Here is a 20,016-nt window from a genome sequence, read left to right on the forward strand (position 1 = left end):
ACAGTAGGTATGGTGTTCTTGGGTTAAAGGCCTCACCTTCTCTCCTCCAAACAAATTGCTGCTCATTGTGGCCAAATGACTGAGTTTTGTTTCATGTGACCACAGAGTTTTCCTCCAGAAGGTTTTTTCTTTGTCCATGTGATCAGCAGCAAACTTCAGTCGAGCTTTAAGGTGCCTTGTCTGAATCAAGGGCTTCTTTCTAACTCCAGGTTCAGACAGGATGTGGAAGCGCCGCACTCGGAAATTCTCGCGCGAGCCACAGCCCTTCTGTTCACACCAGACGCGAATTTCTCCGCGCCTGTCGGCAAACAGCTCTGCTCCTCAGCTCTTCTGTAGTCACACTTGGAGCTGTTTTTTCACCATAGGAAAGTAAATAACTGCAATTATAACGCCATGTTTTCCTGACAACTATAAATGTATGTCCACTTCATAGTAATGAGTATTTTTCTGTCAATCAGTGTGTTTAATTATTGAAAATAATTTTACTTTGAAATTTGTTTTATTTTGACCGGATTCTCTCGTTGTTGCTTTGTTTGACTTCCTGCCTGGCTTGACACATTCGGCCGTGGCACGCGGAGAAAATTAGGGGTGGGCGATACTGCAAATTTTGGTATCGATCCGATACCAAGTAATTTCAGGGCCAGTATTGCCAATACCAATACCGATACTGATACTTTTTACTTAAAAAAATCTGCATGTAGCCTAAATAGGAATACTAATGTTCCTTCAACAGATACACAAAAGGGTTATTATATTCTGCCATATTCAGACTTCAGGTTTGAGGTAGGCTATAGATCTTAATATAAGTTTATCTTTTTGAGTTCCAGTAAAACAATTAAGATTTATTTCAACTGTCTGAATATATGATAATAGTTTAATCACTCTGCTAAAATTACATCTCTGACCACCAATTACACTAAAACAACATTAATTAATGCTGGACATAACTTTCACTTCTAGAAATTGCTACCTGGATATTGTTGAGGTTTTTGTTGAAAGGCCTCTGTCAGTGACGTCTGTCTCTGTGCCAGGGGTCTGGTTCGGGTTTGGGGAGCTCCCTCCTCCTCCTCCCTCCGAATGCTTTGCAGCTCAGCATTAACTTTTGGATGTGCTGCTTTTAAATGCTTATACAAGTATTGCTTTCCTGCTGTCTGAACCCACGGCAGCCTCTCAGCTCAGGTTGATGTAAAACACACCTGACTGTGGACACTGACACCTGTCTTCCAGCAGCTTCTAATTCATTGCAGACTTGCTTTTTGGTGGTTTTTGGTTGACTCTTGACCATCCTGACCAGTTTTCTCTCAACAGCAGGTGATAGTTTGTGTTTTCTTCCTGATCGTGTCAGTGACACAACTGTGCCATGCAGTTTATACTTACAAACAGTAGTTTGAACAGTTGGTCCTGGAACCTGTAACTGCTTTGAAATGGCTCCAAGTGACTTTCCTGACTTGTTCAAATCAATACTGCACTCTTTCAGATCAATGCTGAGCTTCCCATTGTAGTGTTTGTGGCTGAGTCTAATGGCTGTATCAAACAAGCCCTATTAAAATGGGCCCAGAAAGGTCACCAGCTGTTATCAATCAGAATCACTCAGAAGAAGTTAAGAGGCCATGCTACACAGAACATTTGATTCACACAACGTTCTATAATCACCAACATTGATTGTTCTAGTTACTGTATGTATATTTTTGATCCAGCAGATTTGGTCACATTTTCAGAAGACCTATAATAAATTCATTACTGAACCAAACTTCATGAATGTTTTTGTGACAAAGTAGTTTGTGTTCCACTCATTCATCACAGAAACATGAGAGCTGTAGAAGTCAGTAGAACTGAAGACTGACATGATACATGTTCTTTATGAGTGGATGGAAACTTTTGACCAAGACTGTACATGGATGTGCATAAAGCTTAAAGACTTGTCAGTGGCCATATACAGTACATCTCTTTCCAGTTTGACCCATGCACTACACTCTAAATAAGTCTCTGTTGACTGACTGTGATGCTAATGTATGCGGAAGCCTTCAGTTGTGTGGAAAAAATAAATAAGCTGTGGAAATGTGAGGTCAAGTATCCAACAGCAGTTTACTGGTGGATGTGCTCCACCAGTAAACACTCAGTGGCTGCTCATGAAGCATGACACCAGTCACCAGCTCAACAGGCCTGTGCCAGTACATATACCCAACACACGCAGTCACACCGACAGGTATCATCTGAAACGGATTACTTTTTGCCACTATAATACACTGGGAGAGATTCAACACAGCTTCAGCTTTGTTCTCTTTGTTTAGCTGTATGTCATTCCTTGCTGCACACTGCTGTGCTGTGCTGTGCTGTGTTGTGTTGTGTTGTGTTGTGGACCTGCGTGGGTCCTCTGTAGCATTAGCTACGGTGTTACTAATGATACAACACAGCGGCAGCAGCAGAGAGCCAGCTCACAGCTGTGAACAGCACACAAACACACTAAACGCTGATGAAACACGTGGTAGTCGAAGTTGAGCTCAGGCTCAAACCTGCTGCTAACAGTATTACAACACATTATAGTCCAGTGTTCACACAGCGATCCTGTGGCTTCACCTTCATGGTGCTCATGAGTCATTTTCTGGTTGTGCAACAGGACAAAGTCAAACAGAGAAGAAGCGTTTTTAGTCAATCTTAAAGGACAAACTGATGTAGGAAATGTGAGACAGTCCTCTTACATTCTGTGGATTGTTTCCTTTCCTCCTCTTCTTTTAACGCCAAAAAATAAATTCCGTTTTCTGCCCATCTGTCTTTGCACCGGTGAAAACTGGACAGAAGAAAACGTGACCGGTGATGGAAACCGCTGACCGAGGGTTAGGATCGAGCCTTTACTATAACAACAAAGCCCAAGAAGAGCCTCCTCCCATCTGCAGGTCCAACAGGCTCCAGCCTCCACCTACAGGACAGCCACACACATCACAGCCACACACATCACAGCCGCACACATCACAGCCACACACACACATCACAGCCACACACATCACAGCCACACACACACATCACAGCCACACACATCACACCATCTGAAGACAGGGCGGCTGCCAAGACTTCCTTAGACCCCGAGCACAACCTGCTTAACGCCTTCTACTCATATTACTACAGTGAATCCAAATATGCAGGAGAGAGCTGAACTCCCGCCCCTTCCCGTTTCCGTCATGGGACCTTGACTTTCAAAGTCAGTAAAGTCTCAGTTTGTCATCAAAGTAATGATGTATCGGACTGTGAAAATACGTCATTATAAAGACTACACAGCCAACAGTCTCGTTAATGACGTCGTCTCGTTGAACGCCCGACAAACCCGTAACTTAAACATTGTAGAGCTTCTCCTGTATATAAGCAGCTCACAGAACTGACCAACTCTCCTTTCGCATAACTGCAGTCGTCAATATGAGCAGATTTATTGTGATTTTAATCTTTTTTACTACCTTTTCTGAGCCCAGACGGCGGCCATGTCAGTGTTGGTGACGTCTGTTGAGTGAGACGATGTAGTTCACTGAGCGCATTAACACAAAACTACATAATATTTTACTTTAATTACAACAAACTGAGACTTTATTGACTTGGAAGATTACCTTTTAAATTGACAAACACCATATGTGAGAACAAGACATAACTTATAGAGGATCCAAAAATGCATTTGTCTTTCTCCATTCACTATCATAAAAGGTTTTTTTCAGAAATAAGGTACCACTGGGTTGTGACTTTGGCTCTTCAGTGTAAGCTCCTGCAGGCGCTCCTAATACCTGATTCAGGTGAGGCTATGGTCACATAGGCCTATAGCTTTAAATTCATCAAAACCATTCTGTGTCTGCCATGGAAGGGATGTGATATCATGGTTCTGGTGTGTGTAGTATAAACTAAGCAGCGCTATTACAAACATTCCATATCCAAATTCTATTTTTTAACTCTTTCAGCAGCTCTTCCAAATATAAAGAGCCTTAGCGACCTAACGTTAGCTGCTCTGAAAGTCAAGTTAGTCAAGTCAAGATAAAATTGACGGTGCTTTCCCTCGTTTTAATAGCCAGCTAGGCTAGTTGATTGGCTAACCTTTAGTGACTTGATTATCATAGTTGAGGATCGAGAATGTTACAACACAGACAGCATATACAAAAATGAATGGAAAATATTGTTAACAATATGTACAAAGCAAATGGTTACAGATACAGTAACTTAAGAATGAAAATGTTACTGTAGAGTTGACAGGAAGTAAAAAGATGAGCTTGTAAATACATCTGTATTTATATTAGTGTTCATGGCATGTACACTACTTTATGCTAACAATCCCACAATGCAATACATCACATTTTATGGATGCAAAAAATACAGTTGTGTAATACTACACCTGTCTGTGACAATAAACTATTGAGTGTGTAATATACAGGGAGTAGTGAATAATACGTGTCTCCTGGTGTGGGTGAGGGAGTCCGCCTGCATACATAGATGGCATTTAAAATAATGTAGCAGTTGGTAGCTTTTATTATATTTAATCTATGGATTTCTTTTTTTCTCTCAGAGTTGAGCAGAGCTCAAAACTGCAGGTTTCCATCAGGAGATGACGACTACCAGATGTGATTGAAAGTCCTGAAAAAGTAAGTGGAATTTGAGTTAAGATAATTTTGTCAAACTACTATTTCTAAGTTCAATAATGAACAGTGATGCTTTGTCATTGCCTCAGGTCTGTTCTCTGACACACTGGCTTTGAAATGAAACACCAATGAGACGAATACAGACTTTTAGTTAGTACGTTTTCTGCCGTTGTTCACATCTACTGTCGCTCCTTTTCCACTAGTTCTCAGGCAATGCAGATGACTGAAAATGAGGACAGGTTTTCAACCACATAATATATGATGTCACCACTGAAGTTTATTTTAACTTGTCTAAAACATTTGGTTTTCTAAAACTGGGGAGACTTCGTAATTAGAAGATGAAAACATACTGAAATCTTTCTGTGAAAGTGCAACGGACTGAACGCACCACTGAACTGAATACAGGCAGAGCTCAATGTTGCGGCCATATGAATGTGAACGTGAACATGAGGGCCAGGTGGTCAATGACTCATATGAGATCTGAACAACTCTCAAGGCGTTAAGGACCCCATAGATGTTACATTGCCAGGCACCCACCAGTCTATTAGAAGTGAGGAAGCCTTTTGGATGAGAGGTGAAACGTCTTCAAGAACCTCAAGCAAGTCCAGTTGCCTTCATTTAGCACTTTGATATTAACTTTTGTATGTACTGCAGTGCGTTTGAGCGCTGATGCGCTCACTTACTGAAGTAAGTGCCAAATTGCTATTGAATGGCAATTCTACATAGTGGGTGACAATGAGTCTCTGACCTGAACTTAAAATGATTGGTGGTTTCAACTCAGTCGAGTTGTTAAATGTCTTCAGTGGCTCTGGAAGAGCTTTGTCAAGTCTGAAAAAAATAATCCTGATGATGTCACAGCAATGTCTCAAAAAGCCTGTATCACATACTGAAGGTAGGTGTGGGTGAGGGTCTAATGAAACATGCTATCCAGCTGAATTCTGGGAAGAGAAGGATCCTACTTGACTTAATGTCAGGAAAGCTCAGCCTCTGTGGCACAACATTTCACCTTTCTGTTCTATGCCTGTCATAGATCTTTTGCAAGCTCTTCAACTTTCTAAAAGTGGAAATTAAATTGCAGGAGTACTCCTTTGAGAAGAATAGTAAAGGTTAAGGCCACTTCTCGGTGTGCTTACATTAGTAAATACATAACAAAACATGTACTATCATCAAATAATCCTGTAGGTTTGTCTCTCCACAGATATGTCAGCTGAATAACACTAGAAAATGATCTGCAGTGCTGTATTGACACAGTATGTAAGTATTTTTAAAGAGGGAAATGGTAGTTTCAATGGATGAAACCAATTTGCATTGGTCTACAGTCTGTACTTTATGTACCTGTTTGGTATCCTGTTGTTGTCCTTGATTTTCCGTCTTGATATTTTGTTGATTAATCCTCCGATGTCTGGCTCCACAGTCTGTCTCCCACCAGGTTATCTCATCTGCTCTCACTCCTTCACATACAGAAGAGCTATTGCCGCAGAAATGGTCAAACCATGTTGACATGCACAACTACTTTGTGCACACAGAGGATTTTGCTCGTGGAGATGGTCCATTCTTGGCTCTTCTTAAAGCCACATCTATATATTCTTCAACCAGCTTCATCTTTTGTCTCTTGATCAAATGTCTGTTTTGCCTGTCATGTCAAACCACCGTAGAATAGAAGAAGAAGAAATTGATGTACCAAACTTAGGTTCAAACTGTGGCGTGTAAAATTAGACTTCTACAGAATTAGTCAGAGGCTTCACTGTGAGCGCAGCAGGGAAAGGAGTGGGTAAGATGGCTAATGAGGAGAAAAGAAGATTGGAGGGGATTAGCAGTGACCTGGAAACAGCCATGTGGTAACAGGCTGTACGCCTCCCAGCGTCAAACATGAAGCTGCTGGCACACAGGTGTGATGATATTGAGCAATGAGCATATCATAAGACAGGTATGACGCTCTCTGTCATCTGTTTCATGGTGGCTGTTTGAGACCACTCACTAGTCAGTCTTTGTCAGACAACAAGCATTTAAAGTGTGCAACAATGAAACCTGGAGTCCACTCATGGTGCAGGGTCTTTTATGGGGACCAATATGCTGGACCCTATAATGTAAATCATGACATTTTAGTCCTAAATATAAGACTTGGGTCAAGGTTAGGGTTAGGATCAGGGCATTAGCCTCCAGTACATGACTGAAAGTCTATGTAAAGTCCCCAAAAGTGACATAAATCAGTGTGTGTGTGTGTGTGTGTGTATTCGTTGAATAAATTGATCCACATACGATCAAGGTGACTTATCCAATTTTTTAGATTAGACTGAATTCAATCAATAGAAACCAACTAAACTTAGACCAGTTGAACACCGGCTGGATCTATCTGTGTCTGGATGAGAAAGAATAGCTCACAGCTTCACAGGCTGTTCTACAGGTTCACCAGTGTCTTGCATGGTAAGAAAAATAGTAAGAAAAATACAAGCATCACACCTTTATTTTTGCTCCCATTTTTTAGTCAATATTTAAGCCTTTTTTATGCACACAAAGAATTGTTTCTCTCAGATTTTGAGAACACATTTGTTAAAATCTGTGTCAGTGAGCATTTCTTCTTTGCAAAGATAATCCATCCACCTAGCAGGTGTGTCATGTCTAGATGGTGATCAAACAGCATGATTAGTGCACAGGTGTTCTATGGACTGGTCACAGCAAAGGGCCACTCCAAAATGTGCAGATTTATCACACAACAGTATATGGTGTGATGGTTTATGCCTGATGCATCAGTAATGTGATATTCAAGTTGTTCTGATTAAACCTTAGCTACTGTACACGGCCTTTGACAAGTAGATTAGTATACATTGTTTAGGTAGACTATGGAGCCTTGTACATTCTCTCTGTGTCTATGTATATAAGCGTGCACTGTGTATATATGATGTTTTTGGGGGGGCCTGTATGTGCATCTATTACTATGCATTATGTTCAGTTAACTAGTTCAGTATTTCCCCTCCTTCATGGGCTATAATATTGTTTTTTCCCAATGATCTTCTTATTGTATATCTAAGTGGTACAGAAAATTTGCACATATGAATTTACTTGGTACATTGTACATATAATATATTTTTAGGTCTAGAAGTTAATGTATTTCTTACATTTTTGGATTCTTGTAGTCACATGACCTGTCAGGTGATCCCTCTGCACAAGTATTTGTATGGTGTATCATTCAGAGCCACTTAAAAACTGGAGTCAAATTCCTTGTATGTGAACACATCTAGAGAGAAGAGAAAGACAAGAGAAAGATCTTCATTGACTGATTTTTTTATGCCTTTTTATTTATTTATTTTTAATTCTCTTTGTTTTCATGACTGAATAAACTGACATTAAAGAATACCACAATTTCATACCGTTTTCCTTTTTTATATTTACTACTCAAATCAAATCAATTTTATTTATATAGCCCAAAATCCCAATCACATTGCCTCAGTGGGCTTTACAATCTGTACATTGAACAACATCCTCTGTCCTAAGACCCTCGATTCAAGTAAGGAAAAACTTGCCATACTGAGAAAAAAAAAAACTTTTAACAGGGGAGAAATAAAAGATGGAAGAAAACCTCAGGAAGAGCCACAGAGGAGGGATCCCTCTCCCAGGACAGACAGACATGCAGTAGATGTTGCATGTACAGAACAGACGATCCAGAGCCGTCAATATGTGAGGCAGCGGGGGCCAGGAGAGAGAGCTGTTCCCAGGGGCCTGTAGTCCATCAGAAGGAAGCCTGAGAAAAGAAAGAGGAGGAGGAGGAGGAGTAGAAAGCTATAAAGAGAAGACAGTGAGAGAGCGACACAGCTTGCAGCTTGAGGGAACAGAAAAAAAACAAAAAAGAAACGACGACCCACTGAAGAAGCTCACAATTGCCATCAAGGACTTAAAAGGTTAAGTCAAAGAAGTAAGTTTTGAGTTTATATTTAAAGGCCTCAATAGAGCCAGATTGTCTGATGTTAGCTGGGAGGTTATTCCAGAGGAAGTGGTCACGATAGGAAAAAGCCCTGCAGCCAGCTGACTTCTTCTTAACCCTGGGAACAGTCAGGAGCCCTGAATCCTGAGAGCATAATGCACAACGTGGAATATATGGTACATTGAGATGAGATATGTATGACGGGGCAAGGCCGTGTACAGTTTTGTATGTCATTAGCAGCACATTAAAGTCTGATCTTACATGAATTGGGAGCCGATGCAGTGGGGCTAGGATTGGTGTAATATGATCAAATTGTACGTGTTAAGACTCTAGCTGCAGCATTCTGAATCATTTGAAGACTTTTAGTGCTCTCACGTGGTAGACCTGAAAATAAAGCATTACAGTAATCCAGTCTAGATGAAACAAAGGCATGAATCAGGATCTCTGCGTAAGCTGTGGACAGGAATGATGTAATTTTAGCTATGTTGCACAGGTGGTAAAATGCGATCTTGGTAATTTCTTTGACAAGTAAGTAAGTTCTTGACAGTTGAACTTTGAGAAATAACACCATAATCAAGAGTTACTGTCACCTGATCAAAGTGGTGTCTCTGTCGAGCGAGGCCAATGACCAACAACTCAGTTTTATCTGAATTCAGGAGCAGGAAGTTTACTGACATCCATTTCTTCACCACATAAAGCAGGCCTCTAATTTTGTGATTTCAGAATTATCATCAGCTTTTATGGGCACATACAGCTGAGTTTCGTCCGCATAGCAGTGGAAATGTATTCCATAACTCTGAATAATTTTGCCAAGAGGTGAAATATATAAAGAGAAGAGCAAAGGGCCAAGAACAGAGCCCTGGGGAACTCCACACTTCACATCAATAAATATTGATGTAGTATTATTATAACAAACATTGTGTTCTTTCCAATAGGTAAGACTTTAGCCAAGCGAGAGCCAGGCCAGAAATGCTAAATTGACTTTCAAGTTGGTCTGACAGTATGCCATGATCTATGGTATTAAATGCAGAGTTACTTATAATTAAGTACACTATCACGCCTTGCAAGAAAGAAAACTTCCAATTTAGATTTTCACCATGCACGTTCCATTTTCCTGCAGGTCTGCTTGAGATCTCGGGTTACATCGGTAAACCAGAGTGTAGACTTCTTTGATTGTCTTGTCTTGGTAAAGACAGGTGCAACACAATCAAGGAGAGAAATAAGTACCGAGTTAACATTATTAGTGAATTTTATCCACAGGTTCCATCACTGTTGCAAAAAGAGCCAAGACCCCAGGCAATTTTTCACTAAGCATCGCTAAGTTTGCTGGGCTGAAATGACGAGAAGTAAAAACATTTGTTCTAGGTGCTGTATCGTAGGCAACTGGACTTGTTTCAGTTTCTTGAAGATGTGTCACCTCTCATCCAAGAGGCTTCTTCATTTCTAACTAACTGGAGGGGAGTTGCAGGATTTTAAACTGTGTGGGAGTGTCCTTACAGAGTTGTTAAGGACACGTGTGAGCTCTGAGTTTCAGAGTCATTTGGGTCACTTGTGGGTCTTTGATGTGAAGCAAATTAACAACCATTCACACCTGGGCTCACCTAGCCCAAACAATCGACATGAAGGTCGGTCGGGTCAACGACCCACAAATGGCTCTAATGACTCTGAAACTCACTGCTCACATGTGTCCCTAATGACTTTGAAGGGACACTCCCACACAGAGTTAAAAGCCTGCAACTCCCCTCCAGTTAGTTAGAACTGAAGAAGCCCCTTGGATGAGAGGTGAAACGTCTAGAAACAAATAGCCTAAATAATTTAGATAATTCATAACTGTTATACAGTGATATTTCCGCCACTTTCCCACAACTGAGAGAGATAATCACCGGGATTTTCAAAGTAAACACACCGTGTTTGAGACGGAGACTGAGCCGCTGGACTGCAGTCATCATGAAGTAAGTCAAACTTTTATCCACCAAACGTCTCCAACCTACTCAAATCAAATCAATTTTATTTATATAGCCCAAAATCACAATCACATTGCGTCAGTGGGCTTTACAATCTGTACATTGAACAACATCCTCTGTCCTAAGACCCTCAATTCAAGTGAGGAAAAACTTGCCATTGCTATTTTGTTTGCAGGTAAAGTTGCTAGCTGTTGTAGCTAAACAGCTGTTGAAACGTTATGCTAACGTCACTCGTTTCCTAGTATCAGCTGTTTTGCACGTCATTTTAATATTTGTCGATCTAAGTCTGTGTGAAATGCCTACAATTATGCTAGAAGTGAGTTAACTGGACCCTGCTCAGTCATATAAGTAAGGCTTAGGGGTGTTTTGATATTAATTTTGATGTATTAAACTGTAGGGAGGTCTGTGTTCACAAATGTTACCAGCAGTGTTTCTGCATGCAGACAGACTGCAAAGTAAAGAAATATTCTATATAATATAATTAATGTCATGTATCCCTATAATTAGTGAGTAAAAATTAAAGCTACAATTAATACACTGTTCATCTGTGGATGTGCAGTTGACACCATCAAAATAAAGAGGAAAGATGAACCTCAGCCATATATTTTCTTCATGCAGTCTTTATGTAAGACATCTGTTTTTAAACCTAACAAAATATTACCTTTTATTGCAGAGTTTCCAGAGGACCAGAGTAGAGAGCTTATGAGACCCCTGGAGAGGCAGATGTCTGAAAACTGCCACCATAATCCCTGTACCCAAAACCTCAGCCATCACAAGCCTGAATGATTACCCTCACGTCGGTGATTATGAAAATGCTTCGAGAGACTACTGCCCCACATTAAGGCATGCATCCCTCCTGACCTTGACCAACACCAATTTGCATACAGGACCAATAGATCCACTACACAGAAAACTGACTGACAAACTACAAACACTGGGTCTGGGAGACCTTCTCTGCAGGTGGATTAAGGACTTCCTCACCAACAGAACCCAGTGCGTCAGGATCAGCCACCACACCTCCTCCAGCATCACTCAGCATACACCGGCCTCCCCCAGGGCTGCGTCCTTAGTCCAGCAGGACAACTGAGAACCTTCATCAACACAAAATCGTTTGTGTCACCAGTACATGGACAGGCTAATGATGCTTCAAATGTAATAAGAAAGTGATCTGACACTGCAGAAGAGACAGAAGCGACATTCAGGGCTGACACATCTGACCCTTGGTAGAGGATCAAGTCCAGAGTGTTACCACTGGAATGAGTAGGTTCGTGAACAAGCTGAATGAAGCCAGAAATATCATATATCATCGAGTGCCAGAAAAGGTTTACTTAGGGGTCAGAAGGCTTATTTAAGTGGATATTGAAATCCCCAATAATTAAGATCTAAGCTGAACGAGTAACAAGATCTGCAATAAATTCACCAAATTATTCTAAGAATTGGGAGTAAGGCCCTGGAGGTCTATAGATTACAACCAGGTGAAAACCAGTTCCCTGGACAAGGCCGTTACTACTTGATCAAGATGGTTTTAAAACCAGAGCCTCAAATTTAATATCCTGGTTGGATGTTAAACTGACAATAGATTTATAGATTAGATTAGAGATCATCATGTTTAGAGGCCCGACCAACATGGGCGTAGTTTAGGGTGACCAGATCCCAATAAGCCAAATGTGGGACAAAGGGTATCTTTGTGTGGGACAATGTGGGACACGTCACCAATGTATGGACGTAGTCTAAAATTTTGATATATTGTCTATCTAACTTTAAAAAATAAACGTTTCTATTCTGCCTGGTAGCTCATAACATCTATGCTTTACCTTCTGGTTGATTTAGTAGCACACAATAGGACTATACAGGTTACAGGTAAGACCTTTATTTACCATGTCAAGGACTTAACAATTATTATATCTTAAACAGCCCTGTTTATATTTTAGAAGGAGCTGGAGCCACTGAAAAAAATGGCGTGTGTGTTTCTGTCACTTCGTGGGGGAACCATTGGTGTTTTTAATTGTCTCAAACAACTCTCCACGGAGGCAGGTGCAAGCACATCTGGAACTACAGCTGCTGATTTTGTTCGAACCACATGACATTTTTTTGCAATCTCCGAGTCTGGGAAAATGACGGGTGCTAGCTTACAACCACAGTCTGCTGACCTGTATGAGTGGGAGTGCTGCACAGTGTGGTAAATGCTGCTTATTTCAGCTGCTGTTACCTCATCTGTCTAGCAGTCATCTTTGGGTTTCAGGAGGAATGTTTTCATAGATTGGCTCAGCCACACGTTTCTTATGAGACTTGCAGGTACTGTGTCATTCCAGGTCGTATTCCCCCTCTTTGGTGAGAATTGTAAAAAGTCTCCCAGTCTCTGTTGCAGCTGCTTCGTCGTTTTTTTGTCGTAGTTTCATTATATTCTGCCAAAATCTGCATCCCTTTCACTCTCAGTTTTCCTCATTCCGGGGGCAGGACAGCGGAGACAGTGACAGGTTAACTTGACTGACTAGGCAGTTAGATTGACAGCTGATTGACACAGACCGGGGATGACAACCCCCCCATATTTCTTCACAGCCATTGGATAAATGACACATTTTAGAGGAAGCATCTGTCCTGCAGTGGTTTGACTTTGAAAACTAGAGCCAATTAAATTGCGGGACATCATCTCAATATGTGGGACGTGGGCCAAGTGATTCAAATTCTGTGCAGTCCCGCACAAAGCGGGACATCTGGTCAGCCTGGTGTAGTTATAGTCAGGAGGGGAGGCTTCAATGAATGGCGGAAAAATATTAGGTTTCAGCCATGTTTCACATAAGCCAATCATGTCCAGCTTATGCTCAGTAATCGAATCATTAATCAGTGAGGCTATAGTTGACAGTGATCTAATATTAATGAAGCCACATTTGAGGGCTCATTGGAGCTGCAGTTTCCAGTGATAGGCCATTCAGTGGAGCTTATGGTAGATAATGTGTTAACTCGAACAAGGTACCTTTTAGTAGAAGTATGTTTTGGCTGCCTATGCAGGTAAGGATGATGGGATGCAGTAGTGATTAGCTTTGGTATTTTATTATGTAAGACTGTATAAGGTGCTTGCTGAGACATTTCCCCACTGTCAGAGGTGGAGATAGAGATTAGATTATTGTGATTTACACATTTAGAGAATGATTCAATGAAAGAGTGGCGAAGGAAGGAGACAGTCTCAAAGTTGTAAACTAAGCCATCAGTCTGGTATTCTGCACTATTTCCCTGACTAGCAATATTAACAAGGCTAGTAAACTCTACACCAGCACTAGCAGACTCTCTAAAAACCTGTGAACTGCTGAGTGCTTCATACCAATTGTCAGACCTGCTTCAAACACCTGTCTATATTGCTAGATAACGCCCCAGCCAGCGTTCATAGCTGTAGACCTACTGTACGTTTCATCATTATCCTGCTGGTGTAAGGGACCAGAGAAAGTTAATCAATGCTGACACAACTTACTACTTAGAGCTGATGTGAATAACATTGATCATATGGTCACAATACAATGTTCTGTTGGGAAACCTTGGGTCCTGGCATTCATGTGGATGTCACTTGAAACACACAACCCATCCAAACACAGTTGTGGACCAAGTATACCCCCTCATGGCAATGGCACTCCCTGATGGCAGTGGCCGCCCAGATGGACAATGAGCCCTGGCACACCACAAAATCTGCTCAGAAACAGCTTGAAGAACAAAGAGCCCAAAGTGAATCCATGGAGGCCCCACCCCCAACATACAGGACTCAAAAGATCCACAACAAAGACACCACAGGAGAGTCCAGGGGACTTATGACCATGCCTTGACAGGTCAGAGTTGTTTTGGCTGCACAAGGAGCACCTGCACAATATTAAGTAGGTGGTTTTAATGTTGAGACTGATAGGTGTATACACAATCACTGTGCAGGTGAATAGTTCAGTGTGGGCTGTATTCCCAGTTGCTCTTGTACAGTCTGTAGTCTGCAGTGTGCACTGTACCTGGTGCTCAGTAGGGGCCACAGAGTCATGTTGGTTCAATCCAGACCTGCATAAAGAGTCTACTTCATATTGTCAAGTGTTTCCTAAAAGGGACAAGCCCTTAAGCTCCTTTTGTTGGCACCAGCCCTGTTCGGTATGTTTGTCTCAAAACTCTGATAAAGAAGTCCTGCATCAGATTCTACCTTTATGAAGCTTATAATGTTCTGTTTTTGTTGACACTTTCAGACCAGTCTTGATTTAATCCCATGGTTGGTTAGGGTCAGTATTGGTTCATCTTTCTATATCACATTCTGTATGTCAAATGTACCTTGGTTGTGTGATCGCTACATATTCAGTCATACCGTTCACAGTCAAAAAACATACAATTCACAGTCAAAACAGGAAGAAAGCATGCAGAGCTACATGTTTTACACAGAGAAGTAAACTTAAGGTGGAGCAGTCAGACAGAGCGACACAAATGTTCAGAAACTGTGCAGTCATTATTTTGTCATTTCCATTCTTATCTAACCAAATGCGTATTGAGATATGAGCTGAAGCTCCACTGCCTGCTGAATTCAGTGACTGTCACTTCAGCTGCTGTGCAGAGAACCTCACAGCCATGTTGAAACCCTGTGGATTTTGTTTTATCATCCTTCATCTGTCTATGGCAGCAGGAATGAATGCTGGTAAGTTTGTTACACTTTTTAGGGAAGCACTAAAATAAGCTTTAGTTTTAGATGTCTTGCTGTTTTATTATCCGCCCTTATAAGTGGCATTATGGTGAAGCCTTTTTGGAAAAAAAGACAACTGACAACAAAAATGTTGCAACTGAAAAATTAAACTGTACTTAATTTAAAAAAGGTCTTATATTAAACTCTGCTGTACTAATTTCCTTCTCTATTATGCAGTAAAAGAATGAAAGTCAAATTAGTCATATATGTAATGGTACCATAACCATATTCATTGTAAGAAAATTCTGTGAGCTGCAGACATACCAAGTAAAAAACCATTGACTTATTTTACCTGACAATGCAGCAGGGAAGCATATTTTGCAGAACTATTGATTACTGTCATCTGATGAGCAGGATTTTACAGCTAATGCCTAAAAACCAGTGGACTGAGCACTAAACATGAGTTTTTTTGTCATTACAGGCTGGAGTGCTCAGAGACTTCCATTCAGCTCCAAATATGAAAATAGGTGAGCAACCACATGATGCAATAGACTGCTGCTTTGATGTTATAAACCTGTCAAGATTATTTAACTGATCTTGGCTGTACAATCTAGCATTGCATTAAAGTGTTGGAATATACCACAATACTGTCAATACTAACTTAATTCAGGGAGAATAAAGACAGCAAACACTTGTTTCTATCAGTTGATGGGGTGCTATATCTTTGAGTCATATCTGACATATATCAGGACCAAAGTACTACAAGTCTACAACCCCTCTCTCTTTTTTGGGTTTCATCATATATCAGAGCCCTGTTCTATGTATGTTGCTTGGCTTTTCCAGACCAGTTCACACTAAAATAATTAATAAAATAATAAAATAAAATAAATAAAGCTCACCAACTATTGGATAAGTTGCTTTGAAAGTTGGTACATGCACATTCCCTCAGGATGAAGTGTAACAGCTTTGGTGATCCTGTGACTTTTTATTGATCACCTTCATCAAGTTAACATTTCATTTGACCAATACTTTGGAAAACAGAATGGTAAGATGATGAACCTGTGAAACATTAAACATTTAGAATGTTAGCATTGTCATTGTGAGCATGTCAGCATGCTGACATAAGCATTTTGCCCAATGCACAGCTGTGTCTAAGTACAGCGTAGGTGACACTGGGGGCATCGACACTTTATGTTTTTTTGTTTTCTGTCTTTTTCATATGATCCCCCATTACATTGCCTATGCATATGCATATATTGCATATGTTGAGTACCATTTAAAAATGTTTTTTCATCTGAGCCCTTGTGTCCCCACCACTTTTCAACATAAAGTGATGCCCTTGAAGCACAGCTGCTTAAATGGCTGAAGACTTTTAACTCTTATTTAACTCTTGATACTAAGTATACTAAAAGACAACACCCACCCAGCCACAGTTTGTTCACCCTGCTGCCATCGGACAAAAGATACAGAAGTATCTGCTGCTGTACCACCAGATGACAGAGCAGCTTCATTCCTCAGGCTGTGAGACTCCTGAACTCATCGTCAACACTCCACTGTAAAAATTATTTTTTCTTGTGTAGCATGAAGGCACTACAGCTTACATTTTGTTGCACAAGTCTGTGTTTCTAGAATGGCAAATAAATGAATCTTGACCCTCGAATCTTGAACTGCAAACTCTTAAACTGAAAAAGGGGGAAAAGTATCAACGATGAAACCTGCAAATGGTTCCTTTTTTACACTACACATACAAAATACAATTCATTGTATTGTACCCTCTATTTACACTATACAAATCAAGCTAAGTCAATGGCCAACAAATAACTAACAGGAACATCAATGTGCTTATCAAGGACCTTTTTACAACTATAAAAATGTCTTGAGTGAAACAATGTTATATTCAGTCAGTGGCTGGCTCCACTGGATCATTTTTCACCTATCACTTATCTATTTCCAGGGCATATCTTCAGATGACCACACTAAAGTTTGACCCCCTACACTCTCATCCTGGAGACACTGGAAAGTGGCCTACTGATACTTACATGGACACCAAGTCCAGACAAATGAGTGCAATCAATACTAGTGTAGGTCTAGGGTTTACAGAACCTCTGATTCTATCTATGGCAAAAACGCTGTGTCAGAGAATTACAAATCGCTGGGATCCTGTTCTTCATGCACCTTGTTACGTCCATCTGACAGTGCCTGCCTGTGTCGGAGCTACTGGTCTCATTAAGGAGACGTTGACTCGTCCAGACGACGATGCTAAATACACTCACCAGACTATAGTTATTATGGAAGAGGACCCTGCAGTGGTTGAGTCCGCCACTTACCTGTTTGAGAAGCATCTCACTATATCAACTTTGCTGAGGTACCAGAAGGGAACGCTGCATATTCTCAGGGGAAGCCAGTTGTTTCCTACTCGGGATCATGATGTCATACTGGTTGGCCATGGCAGCAATGGTACCAATGGAACAGTCCTGCTAGCTGGTCATGGCCCGGAGGAACTTGCCAGATTTGTGTTAAAGACTGAAAACATCTTTGGTCATTTTGGCACGATCAGCCTCATCGGCTGCAATCTTGGCAATGACCAGCACTTTGTAGGGAAGCTGCTACAAGTTCTGCGTTCTGTCAGTGTGGAAAGGAAGCTATACCTATACAACTCCTTGCTGTCTGTTAGCTCTGATGGACAGATAATGTTGAGGACTGACGGAGTCTGGAGGTCTCATGACAACAGCAGAAGAGTCATTGCTGAGTTGGACCAAAAAGGTAACCTGCTTACCAAAGGGGAAGTTGGCTGTGCAGGGCCAGAGTTTCCTGCTTATAAAGGAAATATTTTGTATCATCAGACATTGGAATGGCCAAGCCACCCTCAAATGTTTGTACCAATGGAGCTGCGCAAAAAGTACCATTCTATTGAATGCCTGGAGGGGCTTACTTGGAGCTTGTTCTTTGAGGAGAATGAAAGAAGGCGTGCTCCTGATTATGTCCCAGACCGTGATCAAAGACACCTGAAAGCAATTTGGCTTACCGAGCCAGGACCAGATGAAGACAACATTCAATTCAAGCAAATCAGTAACATTCAGGATCTACTCGTGGAGATACGATACAATGCCAGAGAAGAAGCTGCATCAGACCTTTTCTATGTTCTCAATGAATGTATTTACAAAGTCCAGAGGGAAAATCTTAGTGTAAGTCTGGCAGGCAAGTTCATGAGCACTGACAGTCAAGCTGAAATTGAAAATTTCCAACAAAATTTTAATGAGCAGCAGGGTGAGTCCTCCCTGCAGGTGTTAGGAAAGGATCTCAAAGCATCTAAATTCAATGACTTCATTCGTCAGACTTTCCAGTTCCAGCAGTGTAACTACAACTGTGAGAGATGGGGTCGTTACTTCATGGCAGCAGTGTTTTCAGCATCTGTGCGTAACTTCAGAACCTTCTCGCTTTTCCTCATGAGTGTCATCGGTTGTGAAGTAGGCCACACACGGGGGACTGACAGCCCCCTGTGCACAGCATTTGTTGGAGATGACCACCCCATGGTGATTGAGCAGCCCTGGCCTGATCGTCTGCAACGAGGATTCTATGGCTGCACTGTTGAAAACTACGAGAGGGCACCACAGAACAGACAGATTTGGTTAGATCAGGTTGTAGCAAAGGAAAATGCCCTGTACATCAAATCGAAGCAGATCATGACTGCTGTTGACCATGATGAGCAAACAGAGCTGGATATTTTTGGCAGGGTCAAAGTCATGAATAAGTATGTGTTCTCTTCCTATCTAGAATTCTTTCGAGGTACGCCTGAGGGAAAGAAACTCAAGAGAGGATGTACTCCATCATTCCATGAGAATTAAAACTCATAATGCTGGTATAATGTGTGAATGTAGTTCAGGTCACAGTTTTGTCTTAATTGTACAGTAGCTCTAGTATTCTTCTATGCAAAAAGGTCTGACACTCATGTTCTGCCTGATAGGCTGATAGGACACTGCAATAAAGTGCTATATAGATTAATGCTGCTGCTTCAGCTTACTGGCACAGCTACACATTTGATAGAGATGTAATGACTAGAAGAGTGGAAATTATCATGATAATAACCAAATTAAAGGTCCAGTGTGCAGAAGTAAGTGGCATCTAGCGATGCGAAGAGTCAAAACACATTTTCACTGGAGCTTTCACTTTGCTCTTTCAATAAATAATGTCACCAATTCCGATAGAACTGATGTTATAGCAGCATCTATGCTAACCTCTTGAGGAGCCACCATTATTGTTTCAAAGTTGCCCATAGTTCCTCATAGGACACAATTCCTGTAAGATTTTCGAGATCACATTAATTGTGTGATCTCGAAAATTACCCTAACGGCCGCAACAGCCGTCGTGTCACTATTGAGTCTTATTTCTTGATCCTGCCCCAAGTTCCTTTAAGTCCAGAGTCAATGCAGCTGTCTACAAGGACATTTTAGAGCACTTCATGCTTCCTTCAGCAGACAAGCTTCATGGAGATACTGACTTCATTTTCCAGCAGGACTTGGCATCTGCCCACACTGCCAAAAGTACCAAAACCTGGTTCAATGACCATGGGATTACTGTGCTTGATTGGCCAGCAAACTTGCCTGACCTGAACCCCATAGAGAACTTATGGGGCATTGCCAAGAGAAAGATGAGACAAACAATGCAGTATAGCTGAAGGCCGCTATTGAAGCATCCTGGTCTTCCATAAGACCTCAGCAGTTTATGCAAAAGAGTTAATTCATGCAAAAGGGGCCCAAACCAAGTACTGAGTACATATGCATGATTATACTTTTCAGAGGGCCGACATTTCTGTATTTAAAATCCTTTTATTGATTTCAAGTAATATTCTAATTTTCTGAGATTTTGAATTTGGGGTTTTCATAAGCTGTAAGC

The 20,016-nt window shown here is 41.1% G+C and overlaps 1 protein-coding gene across 1 annotated transcript in view; it reads left to right on the forward strand.

The window, feature by feature from the left end:
* The window catches only part of LOC140993880 (homeodomain-interacting protein kinase 1-like), a 318,372-nt gene that overhangs the window by 52,340 nt on the left and 246,016 nt on the right, over nucleotides 1-20,016 (forward strand). The gene's annotated exons all lie outside the window — the stretch shown is intronic.

Source organism: Pagrus major, chromosome 3 (genome assembly GCF_040436345.1).
Source record: "Pagrus major chromosome 3, Pma_NU_1.0".
In the NCBI taxonomy this organism is placed as follows: Eukaryota; Metazoa; Chordata; class Actinopteri; order Spariformes; family Sparidae; genus Pagrus; species Pagrus major.